We start from the raw sequence: 14,576 nt of genomic DNA, 5'->3' as shown, positions 1-14,576 counted from the left end.
TAACACATATTCTCGCAAAAAGCCCGAAAACGGGGACAAAATAGATAATTTGCTCAAAACATGCCGCATCACATATCTACATTTATACAAACGCACACACAAACACACACACACACACACACACACATATATGTATATGTATATCGATTCACATATAATGATATATATAATGTGTAGTATACACTGTATGTATCAAGCGCATAAACACCCATCCATTATTGTGTGAGACACCATGGATGGCACGATTATTTACTGTTACCGAAGTTTTTGACAAACATAGAAGTACAGTCTGCTATGTCGAAATATTGGGTCCCGTGAGATTTTCGTGCCAAAATTATTATTTTTTTTTTTTTTTAGCTAACTTGGTCAATTTGGGGGTGCTGCATCCAAAAACTTTGGTTCCATTTTTTCTGATAACGTCTTCAGCCGCCATTTTGAATTTCAAAATGACCGCCATAGCAAACTGTATTTTGACCCAAATCTCATAATGAGAGCATCATAGAAGGTTCAAATTTGATTCAAAATGCATGATTGTGATATCATACATTGTGATACACCATTTTCTGACATTGTAAATTGTTTTGATACAATTTTTAGGCAGCCATCTTTAAATTAAAAATGGCCGCCATGTAGCTAAATGTATTTTTACGCATATCTCAGGTTGTAAGCATTATGGAAAGTATAAAGTTGGGTCAAAATACATGCTTATTATGTCAGACATGCTAATATATACGTTTTGTTTTTTTAAGTGATGTAGCATTTTCGTTGGCGGCCATCTTGAAATTCAAAATGGCCACCATAACAAATGTAATTGGGCCTGTATATCATATCGTATGCATTGTGTAAGGTTCTAATTTGGGGCAAAAAGCATGCGTATGCTATCAGACATTCTGAAACATCTTTTTCTGAAACAATGGTTCATTTTGATATCATAGATGGACATCTTGAAATTCAAAATGGCCGCCATATGTTATTCTGACCCATATCTCATGTTGTAAGCAATACAGAGAGTTCACATTTCGGGCATAAACCGTGCTCATGATGTTGAACATTCAGAAGCACATTTCCCCTCCCTGAAATTGCAGATTTCGAGGCTGCAATCTTAACATTCAAAATTACTGTTTTTCAGCTGATATCTCTGGCGGGTTACGAGCAATTTTTAGGCATATCAATGTTTGTGGTGACGTACAGTGTACATCCTTTAAAACACACGCACGCACACACACACACTTAGGGCCTATACATTCTGTAATAATAGATTATTCGTAATGGCCACCACTCTTGAAATTCAAGATGGATTTCGACCATATTTGGTGCTGTAAGATCTTTAAACTGCAAAATCAAGAATGTTGGAGCACTCATGACATGTGTAAGTCAATCACTCCAGTGAATTGCGTAAAAGGGAGTGCTTCCTGTCCTGGGTAGGTACACTGCCATGTTGAAATGCAAAATGGTTGTCATGGGAAACATTCCTTTAGAAACATTGCGTTTGGGTAAAATTTGTGAATGGGAAATCACGTGAGTCTTGTGTCAAAACAAATAACTTTCAAAAGTACCTCCTATAATAATTGTGTCTGAGTGACTTAATGACCAAGTTAGACGATTTGTTTGTGGAGTTTAACCCTACACTCTAAAAATTAATGTGGTAGTCACTTAGATAATGTCTTCTAGGCTCATTCCCTGCATGTGTTTTTAAAGTCACAGCACTTTAAGGCTCTACACAGGGGAGAATTGGTTCTAAATTCTTCCAGAAACAGTTTTCTTGCTATATGAGCATGATAATGAATTCTGTGGCTACCGTTGGTGTAGGAAGCTCAAAGCATTTAATTGAACAGACTATGCATACCCTCTGGAAGTAACTACAATGTAATAAATTATATTCCCCTTTCGTCAGGTAGTAGAGGCACAAATTAGGTTGTGAGAGTTTACGAGGTTTGCTCTGGGGGGGGGGGTGTTTCATCAACGTTAGTCAGCGCTGACAATCACCATAGTAACAGTCAGTGACCAGAGCATCTCATCCCATCAAAACCAAGGATTTTGCTGAAATTGTCAGCGCTGACTAACGCTGGTGAAACACCCCCCCCCCCCCTGGATGTGTTGTATCAGGGAGGTGTAAGAAAAGGAGAGACAACTCGTTCGTAATTCATTCAAACACATGTTTGGTTTCAAAGCGTTACAGTGGGATGTATAGCATTCCACTATACGCTTTGAAGTCATGCTCTGCACCGCTCTAGTTGCAAGGCGAAGTTCGGAGACGAAGAACGCATTTCACCTTTCGTTGAATTACAAGCTTTATTCCCCGAAAAATTTTAAATGAAATACTCGAATTGATAAAGAGTAGTTTAGAAAGAATTCAATATTATAAACATGTATTTCTAGTTTCTTCGTAATGCGCAAATCGAAATGAAATGAAAATTAGGCCCTCTTAAAAACCTAATATTTTTCTATAATGCGCACATTTCCGCATGTTTAAAATAGTTTTCTATCCTTTAATCTGGATATTTTGATCTTTCAAATAAAGTACTCGGCTAAAGCGTGTACCAGCGTGATTTTAAACTATTTGCTGTTAAAATTGTCAGTTTTACACTGCATTTTGATTCGCTGCTCCAATTCAAGGTACAGAAATTCATTGTTGCCATCACATTGAAAGAGAGAGAGAGCGAAATGCAGTAGGGGCAAGTTATGTGAGAGCGCTAGTCCCAATTATTGATGCTCTCTTTTGTCAAAGCACCTGATTTCCACCTGTAGTTAAGCGCATAACTTCTCGGCGGTGCCGCGCATCCTTCAAAGGAGAGAGGGAGTTGTCTCACCTTTTCTTACACCTCCCTGGTTGTATCAAGACTCTACGAGGGTAAAGCGGGAGATTGTCCTGGTTGAAGTCATCCACGCCTAACTCCTGGAAGGAATGGACTGTGTGACTGTGTCATTGCAGGCTCTGCATGGATTCAAGGTTTAGATACTTCTTAGTCCATCTGCTCTTTGAGACATCCTCAAATTTTCAACTTCAGCTGGCACCATGAAAGGCATGAAAAAGCAGACCTTTAGTTGTTGTTTTTTCGTACAAACTGCAGAACATAATCTCTCAATAATGTCAATTGTACATTTATCATTTCCTTTTCCAGTGATGGAGCAGACAACATGCGATGCAGTAAGTAAAGAAAACTTACAAGATCCATCATGAGAACTGAAATGTCTGTGTCTACTGTCTGTGTATAATCATCAATAACTCTGATTTTCCCTGTTGCTCTTGAAGTAGCATCTAAAACATGAAATGGAATGAGGATATCTGCTTCCTCGTTGTTAGTGACGGGTGACAGCTCCCATGGCATCTAATACGTGAACCCTTTGTTTCTTTTCTTTCCATGATGTGGTATAATATTATGTGTCAGGTGGAATTAACTGCTCAGTATCAACTTTCAGGCTGATTATTTGGCTCAGTTTTGTGGATTTCTAAGGCATAGGTATGAAAAATTAGTGAGAATGAGGAGAAGGCCATTAAACTATGTGATGAAGAGTGATTGTGGAATTACTTAGAATTTATACCTTACGATAATTGTATCGTTCAGCAATGACTGGATAATGACAGGTCTATCAAACTGTAGAACCAGTAGAAATGTTGTGAGAAGTTGGTGATCCTCTAAAGCTTAATGACTTCCGATCGAATCTTACATAGTGTATTTTGATTGCACGAGCTGAATGTCTGACCTTTCTCATACTATCCCATATATATATAGATTTATTTTAATTCTTTCAGATACAAATTCTTAGTACAGAACAGGAAAACTGCCCTTTTCATCTCTTTCTAGAATATCACCCTTGAATGTTTCCGATACCTGATTACCAAACACCACATTCATCATCTTCAATGCAGTGACAATTTCTGAGATTACACTCATGTGATGATCTTCTAAATTGTGGAGGAATCCTGATGCATGCAAAGCGCCACAGAACTGAGCTATTATTGCTCCTTTGTTTATAGTTTTAGAATCATTGGCTGTACAGCAGTAAGCATCTTGGAAGTCTTAATAATTGAACATGATCCACTCAAGGGCAATCAGGAAAAAGCATATTCATTCCTTATTCATTCTGTGTTATTCCAGAAATATATCTAGCAAACCTTGTTTCAGTCAGTGGCCAACAAACAAGCTTGTAAATGGGATGCCTGGTAGGGTGACCATGGCATTTCTTGCCATTGCGAGACTTTTCCTTGTTTGTCTTCATTCTATCGAGGCAGCATCAAGTTTTTGAAGATCACCTTTAATCGTATCAATGCTTGCTTTTGTACAAATATTAATTGACTGGGATTAAATATAATCATTCACGAGGTTCCACGACCCAAAATAATGTGTTGCCTGAGAGGCAAAAACAAATCCCGCGTGTAAGCTCATTACTTTAGCAATACGCGAACCCCATATACCCGCCTGGTTATATGGGATGTAACGCTTACACGCTTGCCCACATGTATGGGACAGTGGTATGGGACCCCCCCCCCCCCCCACCCATACGCAGTTTTTGCCCCTCAGCATGGCTTGATGACGTCATTGAAACCTTGTCCTTACATTTTGAATTTATGCCGGCCATTTTGAATTGAGAAATGGATGTCATTCTGCGTGACCTGGAAATGAATTCGGTCTAACTAGGACAATTTTGGCAAATTCATCTAAGGCGCTAACAGTATAAAATGTTTTCTACGGCGGCCATCTTCGATTTCAACATGGTGGCCTATCTACTGACCAACAATTAGGAAAGAGGTGTACTGAAACGTATGACACCACGAGCATGTGCATTCTTGGAAATTTGATGCTTCTACAATAATTGTGACCTCAGATATAGGTAAAATCGCTATGGCGGCCATTTTGAATTTCAAGATGGCAGCCTACAAACTGTATCAAAACAATCCAAAATATCAGGAAAAAGATAAATCAGAGTGTCTGACTTCACAACTATGCATTTTGCACCAAATTTAAAGCTTCTACAATGCTCACTTTATGAGATATGGGTTATACTACAGTATGCTATGGCGGCCATTTCGAAATCCAAAATGGCGGCTGAAGACGTGGTTGGAAAAGATGGAACCAAAGTTTTTTGGATTCAGCTTCCCCAAATTGACAAAGTTAGCCACAAAAAAAAAAAAAAAAAAATCAATTTTGGCACGAAAATCTCACGAGATTACATAGTAGCCTCTTCTGTAGCACAAGGAAAGCCAAATTCTATTTTGTCGTATTTGTCGTTCATTATGATCCATTTCCAAAGTATTGGCAAGAGTGACGAAAGTTATTAATGAAGCCCGAGCCCTCCTCCATAAAACTTTCGGATCAAACCTAAGTTCAAATAATCGAATATAGTCTGAAAGCATCAGACAACGTTGTGTTTGATTTCCGCGTTGCAGAGTTATATTTGATTCTTATGTTTGATTTGGACTAATGTATGATTTTGCCAAATGTTTTAAGCAACGGGGCCCTTATCAATATCACAGGTATACAGAAAGTTTGTGAATCAAAATTGCATGTCAACAAGATCCAATAGACGCAATACCTGAGCTATTTTGATATGAATTATGATTATAGCATCAAAGTATCAATGACAAGGATTAGGAATGGTGGCAATTCCACTTCTTGTGGTATAACTGCTGGCATTACTACATGTACTAATAATGATGTCATCTTTATGATTATTGTCATCATTACAACTTGGTTTACCATAACTAAATGCATATATATATATATATATATATATATAATATATTCATTTTTATTTTTCATACTTTTTTTTCTTGAGGGGGATGAGGTATTGTCTTGTTTTGAATGAGCTTTCAGGAACATAAAATGTGCAATTGGTTTGAAAACTCTACTCGTTTTTTTTTTTTCATTATCATCATAACTGTTCTCATCATGAAAGTTCCTCAGCTCATTATCTTCAAGACAACAATCATATAGTGACTCAAAATATTACTGGACATGATGTATTCACAGCACAAGTAGGACCTATGTTGCTTTGACGAGAAAAAAAAAAACCTGATTAGATAGGGTTCTATGTATTAGGTACGCGTACTACGATCTATGTCTAAAAAGTTGAAAGAGACAAAAAAAGTTGAAAGAGACAAACAAAAATATGTTAGGAATTAGAAATGAGCACATACATACATACATACATACATACATACACATGCACACATATTATTTCATACTGTGTGTCTGTACACATTCGGGTTACGCCATTTCCTGACCCACTTCATCTGACACACTCTTTCTGACACACTTTTTTTGCCATTCATTTTGTACACGGGGCAGTTTTCATGAGACGGCCTCTGTTATTGGCAACTGTGCTAATGAATATTCATCAGCCTTGCGATAATTTTTTCATAATGAGTCACTCGGTCTGATTCTGTGTCTGTGATTGGCTTTTAGCTATTGACTTACGCGTGATATCGATCTCCTCAAGGGGGTCCATGACGATATCTGATTACCAGTGTGCGTGCGTGTGTGTGTTGAATTAGTGCCAGTGAGTGTGGCATAACTTCTGCAGGTTTCCTGTCCATTTCTCTCTCTTTTTCTCTCTTTTGCTTTCGTATCATCTTATCTCTGTTATTCTTAGAGTACAATCGTACTACCACAAGTGTTTTCCCCCATTTTTTGAAGTGATTATCTTGTTTGCAACAATTTAGAGGTGAGTTTTTGTTCGAGTGTTTGTTGAGTTTTTTGATTGAACACGATGTAGATTATCTACGTGTGTGCGAGAACATTCATGGTACCCACTCGTTTGTTTCCGTGTGCATTTTTACCGTACAGTGTCTTCATCGTTCGTCTTCCAAGCAGCGAGTTTTCACCCTAGTTTTCCTCAACGTAGTTTTTTACCTCAATTTTTTTTTTTTTTTTTTTTTTTTTTTTTGCGGTGCAAGATGTTCAGTGTATTTTTTCTACGGTAAAATGCCATCGTTGATGATCTCCGTGTATTCATTACTAGTTTTCCACCTCCGTTTCATTTTGTGTACAACTAACATTGATCTAAAGTCTAACGTAGTTAGCTACAAAGTCTGCGATGTCTGTATGCTGATGTGTTTTTGTGAGCTGGGAGTGACTATGGTGGGAATGATATTCAGGGTTTTGCTGTGGTTGAGATGATAGTGATGATGATCATAATGATTCTGGTGATGATATACGAACCCTTTTGATGATGCAATTTATTTCGTGTGACCATGACGTTGATCATTGATGGCGAGAACGACACGAGTAGCCTAGCCTATAGGCCAAGGACGAGAGTGACACTGTCCACGGGGGCTGTTGCTCGCTCATGCACAGGAGTGGTCTAGACCTAGAGACCTGCATTTAATCAGTTTTTTTTTTTTTTACCTTTTGGTTGTTCACTTGGGTTAGTGCTCCAAAAATTCGTTTCTCTAAAGAAACTCAACCAAAAGCTTGACAATAAGGTTGCCTCATGGCTATTCTTTAGTAAATATTAGATCTAAATGGCGATGCTAATTTAGTTTTCATTTTAAGAACTCGATTATATCCCATTTTCTTTGCTCATTTTTCAAATGATAAATTATTTAGAACTGTAAATTTACTTAAATTCTGATGTACTGCATTCACCATTGTAAAAATCAATAAAAAAGAGCCCGCTGAGCAGGTGTTTCATTCTATCCTTTTCATTTCCTTCCTATCGTGTTGGTTTCCTTCCTGTCACTTCCTTCTTTGACCCTGGACGGAAGAAAAAAAAATCCCATCTTGCCATGTAAAGACAGAACACATACCATCATGAAATATTATGACATTAGAATAGTTTTAAAAGATTATGTAAGTCATCAAAATTCTTGTGTGTGAAAATAGATAATAAATAAAAGGTGATTTCTTACAAAGCAGTTCTTTCAAATGTCCAACAGCCTCAGAACAGCTTCGATAATGAAGCTAGTGAAATCTCAAAACTATCGTGGCAACAAGTGATATTGATAGGAAATTCTGACAAAAACTGTCACAACATTTGATGTTTAAATTTGTCTAGTTTTATTGGATTAGGTCATGAAACTATAAATGCCACCGATAAAATCACAATCGCTCTCAATTTGAACAGAGGCAGTAGGGTAGGAATGACTCAGCAAACAGCTGATTATTTATGCGTAGTATCCATGGGCAACTGCGGGGTAACTGGAAGAAGACGCACGAAGTTTAGACTTGAGTCAAGAACTATTATTTATTATCAATTTTTTATTCAAAACATTTTTTTTTCTTTGGATTTCAAAAAAAAGGTCAAAATATTTCATATTACGCTTCTTAAATGTATTATGAATATAAATATGAAGAATTTTTATCGTGATTTCATGAAGAATTAGAATTATTATGAATATATAAATACTAGACGGGCTGAACAATGAAGTCTAATTTTGCCCCAAGAATTTGCAGCCCACTGTACGTGCTGGTGGTGCATTCCTAGCGTTCTTGCCGCACTCTCCCAGCCACGTGCAAGCATGCATGCAACATAAAGTCACCAACAGTCACATAGAGTACATGTTTAGCTACTTCACCGATCTCACTCCTGATCTCTTGCAAAGAAAACCTTTACAAGTGTAGAAAATTCTCTCGAAACTAAGCCAGACATGAATTTGGAACATACATTACAGTGTCAAGACCTTTTCAGTGGACTTTGTTTTCGCTATTTGTCTGTTTAGCTCTCGAATGTACGACTTCTTACGTCCGATTTGTTTTTTACCTCACCACGTGGTACTGTTTTTTCAGCCCCATGCTTCCTCCATATGCACACATGTTGTAAACACACACAAGCCACCGGCACCGCGCGATCGAAGTTTGAGCGATAGCGATAACATGTGTGGAGCAGACATGCGGATTTCAGCACAGATGAGTAGTTGAACGTATCACGATTGTAAAACAAATATTTTTCTATGTCTCTGCCAATTTGAACTAGGTTATCTAATCATAGATGGATTACGATTTTATTCTAAAATAGATTAGCTATGGCAAGAATTTGCTTACATGAGAGTTATTTGATAACATTGCAAAATAAAACCCCCGTCAGTGAATGGAATGTTCCAGAGCTATCTCGGGGGGGGGGGGGGGGGGTTCAGTCAGACCGCAACGTCCTGAAAAGCCTTCGCATTTATCGTACGCATATGCATGGACCTCGCGGACATGAATACGTAATGAGCTGGGAGACCACATTTTTAGAGTGTCTGTAAATCTAAATGACATTATCAATCTTCATGATTTATATATCGATAAAAAGCTGAAGAGTTGTACTTTGATGAAATTCGACCACTTGAAAGGTTATGACATATAAAATATACTGAACAAGGAAATTATAAAACACAAAATTTGCATATTTTCCATTCTTCTTAAGGGGTACACTAGACCGACGAAATTAAGGTGGACCAAAATGGAAGAGGTATAAAATGAAAGAGGAAATATCATTCTATGAAAACATAATGACTTTATGTGGACTGATCCTATGAACGGGTCAGGTTGGCGAATAAATCATTGCGTTGTACAGTTAATTTTTGACGAGATTTCAGTTTGCCGCGAATACGCGTTTCTGATTGGTTAATTCCCTCTGAGTGGAGAGTTGAACGCACCTCGCGGAATGACAGTAAACGTGTACTCTACATAACAGTAATACACTGTGTGTAGATGACAGTGTAGGACCCTATATGGTGTGTGTGTGGGCGCGCGCACAATGTGTGTATACGCGCTCAGGTTCAGGCAACTGCAGCTGGTGTAAGATCTCCACGTAAACAACAAGAACAACACTCCACTCTGATCGACAGCTCAACTTTGGCTTGAACTTTTTTTTTTTGCCGGCACAACTAGATAAAAGTAGAGTGCATTAATAAGTTGCATACAAATCAATAATACAAGATCTAGCACTGTGTTTGCATACATGAGTTCTTTGGGGCTCTTTTTTTGGTATTAGAATAATTATTCCTTATTAATCCACTGTATACATCGCTGAGTAATTTATCTAATGATACCCTGGGAGCGCATGTATCTCAAATTGCCACACTATGATTTTTGCTCGACGAGATTTTCAATTTTTATTGTTTTCTAAGCGAGGGACCAATTCAGTTCTTAGTGTGCTGTTATAACAGGTATATCTAAAACGTTGACTATCATTCATGTGGTGATTCAACCTATGAACGGGTCGGGTTGGCAATAAATAGAAAGCCTTGTTCTAATTTGTCTCAGGGTCGTTTGGAAAATATCGATATAATGCAGAGATATGAATAATGATATCATAAGCTCATTCTGTATAATGTAAGCATTAAAAGGTGTGATTTATTTCAAATATTCACAAACCATGTCAATTGGTCACGGATAATAGATCTTCATGTCGCCAATAAGTGAATCTCGTAGACCATGCACTTTGTCTCTGAATTATCTCGCAAAATCTCGGGTGCTGAGAAGGACATGCGCAAAAACCTGCGCGTACGATAAATTTTTGATTTGAGCTCATTAACAGCAGCGTTGCGGTCTGACTGGGTTGGGAGCATGAATACCCTTCGCGTGTAGATCGCGCCGTAGGGAAGATCGCGCCCAAGTTCACTGCCGACTTACTAGGCAGGCACGAAGATTACTAGTACACAGAGGGCAGGCCGTACGTGGATGGGTTAAGCAGCTGAAAAAAAAAAAGGTGCTGGAAGCCCACGTAGTAGCAAGGCCTACACGTGGATGAGGTTAGAAATTGCCGCGCGCCTCCAGCTCACCAGCTCCTGGCCGCCTCTTATTGGCCGGCCTTGAGCGCGACGTTCGACAAGCCATACCATAGTCTTGAATATTCATTAGCACAGTAGCCAATAACAGACGCCGTCTCATGAAAACTGCCCCGTGTGCAAAGTGAATGGCAAAAAAAGTGTGTCAGAAAGAGTGTGTCAGATAAAGTGGGTCAGGAAATGGCGTAACCCTACACATTCGTATAAACCCAAAATAAAAACAGCCAAAAAAAGAAGACTCAAAACCACTGTGACTGCATTTCACGATTTCAAATCTCATTTCGTCGAATTTATTTGATAAGTCGTAAGCGTTCATGAGTTAAGTTTATCAAGTTTCCATGTGGGCGATGCAAATCACAACATTTTGAATTGATTAGAGATCATGTATTCCAGTAGAGTCAAAATGGGCAAAAGTATTTTGCAGTGCCGTATATATTATACGGCACTGGTATTTTGTCCTCAAAAGCGCCCTCTGTCGTTTACAAACAGTATAATGATGCTAAGTGAAGAGCTCCATTCCACGACAGGCACAAGTCTGACCTTGGAGGGCCCCGTATCATGAAGTCTATACGAGAATTGCAGCACACAATAATTGTTGCCATTACAGCAACTAGGCGACCACTCTTCAGCATAATTCAGGTTCTTACCACGGTAAATTCAATTTTTAAGACAAATTATAATTATATTTGCAAAACTCCTTGTGTTGCGGAACGTTACCAAGATTCGGTCTAAGTTGTTTCTCGACAGACGTTTTAAAAGAGAAGATTGAATTCAAAAAAAAAAAGGAAGCTTTGCCCACAAACAAACAGGGATTTAGTTATACTGATAGTGTATGCTAATGTATGAAGCTAAACTTTCTATAGTGCTTCTAAATTTCATTACTCTCTCATTGATGTAACTTAAGCGAGGTTCGTATCAAATTTTCATTAATTTCAGATTTTCCTTTCACCTTTTTTTAGCACCTTTCCCCATAACTACCTTCATTATTGCATCATTCCACGCCCTTCTTTTTTTTTTTTTCTTTTTTTTTTTGCGGCTTCTCACTTTCATGAGCAATTATGAAATAAATCAGTAACATCAACACAGCTTCTTTTTTTTTTTCATACAATCGATTTGACGAAACATTGGGCCGAATGCATAAAACAAGCAATATGCTTGTAAGCAATTGCTTCAAGCAAAAGCACAAGCTTTTCTAGCTAGGTCTAGCTCAAGCAATTGCTTAAATCCATATGCATAACCTTTTGCTTTTGCCCATACCTTTTGCTTGTCCCGCACAAGCAATTGCTTGCGTTTTAAACAAAAGGAACGTCACGCCTGTGCGAACACAAGAACAAAGGCGAGTGTGACAGCATGTATTTGAAAGGGGTGTGTGTGCGAAACATTTCCTGACATAGCAAGAGCTATGAAATGGCACTCATAAATGCGCACACAGACGCACACACACACGTACTGGCTGATTCCCATCACTGCTTATAGAGATAGCCCGGATCTACCAGATCTCACGTGGAGAGAGGTCTCCTTGCTCTCCACCGAAGTCAGACATATGCCTTTTTTTCGTGCTGACCAGTGGACATTCCCGTTGTTGAAATGAAAAAGTTTCTAACACTGCTAAAGAGTAATTTCTTGTAGATTTATACCACTCCTGCACAAGTGTGGTCTTTCTTGTATGAATGTGAAAATGATACTTAAAAGGGAACGTCCAAGTTAAGCAAAAGCTCAAGTTAATTTTAGAGAGCTTGGAAAATCGTAAGCAATTGCTAGCAAGAACAAGCAAAAGGTATGTTTTATGCATACGTTTTTAAGCAAACGCTTGGTCTCTAAGCAATTGCATGCGGGCAGCAAGCAATTGCTTGTTCTTGCCAGCAAAAGCTTCTGCTCGCAAGCAATTGCTTGTTTTTATGCATACGGATTCGAGTAAAAGGTTAGCACAAGCAATAAATTGCTAGCGTTTATGCATTCGGCCCAATGCTTTCCAAGGGCAACATGGTAATTCACCGGATTGTAATTATCTCATACTACTCTTCATACCAAATCACATTACCCTGAACATTCCTGTAAGAAGCCACAGCGAAATGTGCCATTTGAAAATCAATGTCACTTTGACCTTGATGGATTGGGCCTAAAATCTGATCAGCACATCCGCACTCTATGTAGCCTATCTGAGTCTAGTACATCGTATCAAGAAAACCCATCGAAGGACTTCGATTTCGACGAGATCTGGGCCCCGTTTCATAAAACTTATGTGTTGTATCGATAACAAGTTACGATAGTTGTCATAAGCTACTGAGATCCTTGCATCTGATTGGTTGAGAGCAAATTTGTCATAGAGATGTGGCAGTTGTTACTGATAACGTGTTTTATGAAACGGGACCCTGGAACAAATGGGCCGACGGATAACTAGAAAACATACTGCCTTCGGCATTCTTTGAAGCGACGACAAAAACAGTCAGTAGAGGGCAGCATTTTTATAGCTACATGTCAGACTATAGGCAGTATCGTGACGCAAGCCCGAGTAGTTTCGTCGCGGAATATTACCAACCAACCAATGACAAAAATATTCAACGACTTTACATGAATATTCTTTGGTAAAAGAACGCTAAAGATTTGAAAGCATTCTTTACTCATTACGATAACCAAATATGACAGGCATGACACTGAATCTGTGAAGCACAGTAAATTTTGAAGAATGAAATGAATCGGTGAAAAGGTATATAGATCAGATAATATACTGACAAAAATGTGTCTCTATATTTCTTTACACTATATGATATGAGCATTGCTGCGTATGACAAGGCTTTGGCACCAGTGTTGCGTCTCCACAACAGAGATTGTAATAATATTGAATACAATTTTTTTGGTCCCTAGTCTTTGTCAAAGGCCCTCACGCTGCAGTTGCTGCAAGAGAAGCGAGCATAGGGGCGTCACGAAAAGACATAATAAAGTGAGAGGACTCGTTCACGTTCACGACGGTAAGCGCATACTACAGATTGAGGGCCTTTGAAAGCAAAACTACATGATTTCTTGTGTGAAGAGGATGATAATTATATTTCACCTATCATGCCGATTGCAAATCGCAAAACATTGAGCGTGGAGGTTCGGGATTTTTGATGTAACCACACACACTGCTTAACAGCGGAAAACTGCAAATATAGTTAACAATAAATTTAGAAGAGTTGACTCATACGATAAACCGTGCAAAAACGACTTGACGTACATCACAGTAGAGACTGGTATGGCCGGAAATTGTGTGTATGTTTGTTTCTTTAACTGTAAAAAGTGACTTCCATTGTCTGCTTAAAACTCCATCCCATGGCTATTATTCATCTAAAACCGCATTTTTATGAATATCTTTTTTTTTTCCATTTACTTTTTTAATGTAAATGATCGAGAAATGGATATCAAATCCATAAAAGTCAGTTTCACTATGGCCTTTGAATTTCAATTAGCCGATACAGACATTAAGTGACATTATCTTTTATAATCCTCAATAATTACACGTATACTACCTGACTGAAATCAAGGCACTTTCGTGATTCTTTTGTCGAATGTGTGTCTTGATTTAAATCAAATATATAACTCCTCTGCAAAACTCGCTCTTAATGTTGTGGGTAAGACACCATTTATCAAGCAGGTAATAGTCATTTCTTTTTTTTTATATAAAATAAATAAATAGATAGATAGATAAGTTAATCCAAAAATTTACAAACACTTTTCCCAAATGGCAAAGCCAATTGCATGATTTCCTCGAAGGAGATATCCTGAATCTGTCGTTCATCTGCATTGCAACAACCATTCAGGTAGAAATTCCGCTGATTAAGTATAACCATAATTAGGATGTGTGAAGCATCATGTGTATACGTGC

The sequence above is a fragment of the Diadema setosum genome, chromosome 14 (assembly GCF_964275005.1).
Source record: "Diadema setosum chromosome 14, eeDiaSeto1, whole genome shotgun sequence".
NCBI lineage: Eukaryota > Metazoa > Echinodermata > Echinoidea > Diadematoida > Diadematidae > Diadema > Diadema setosum.
Note: the sequence above shows the minus strand (reverse complement) of the source record.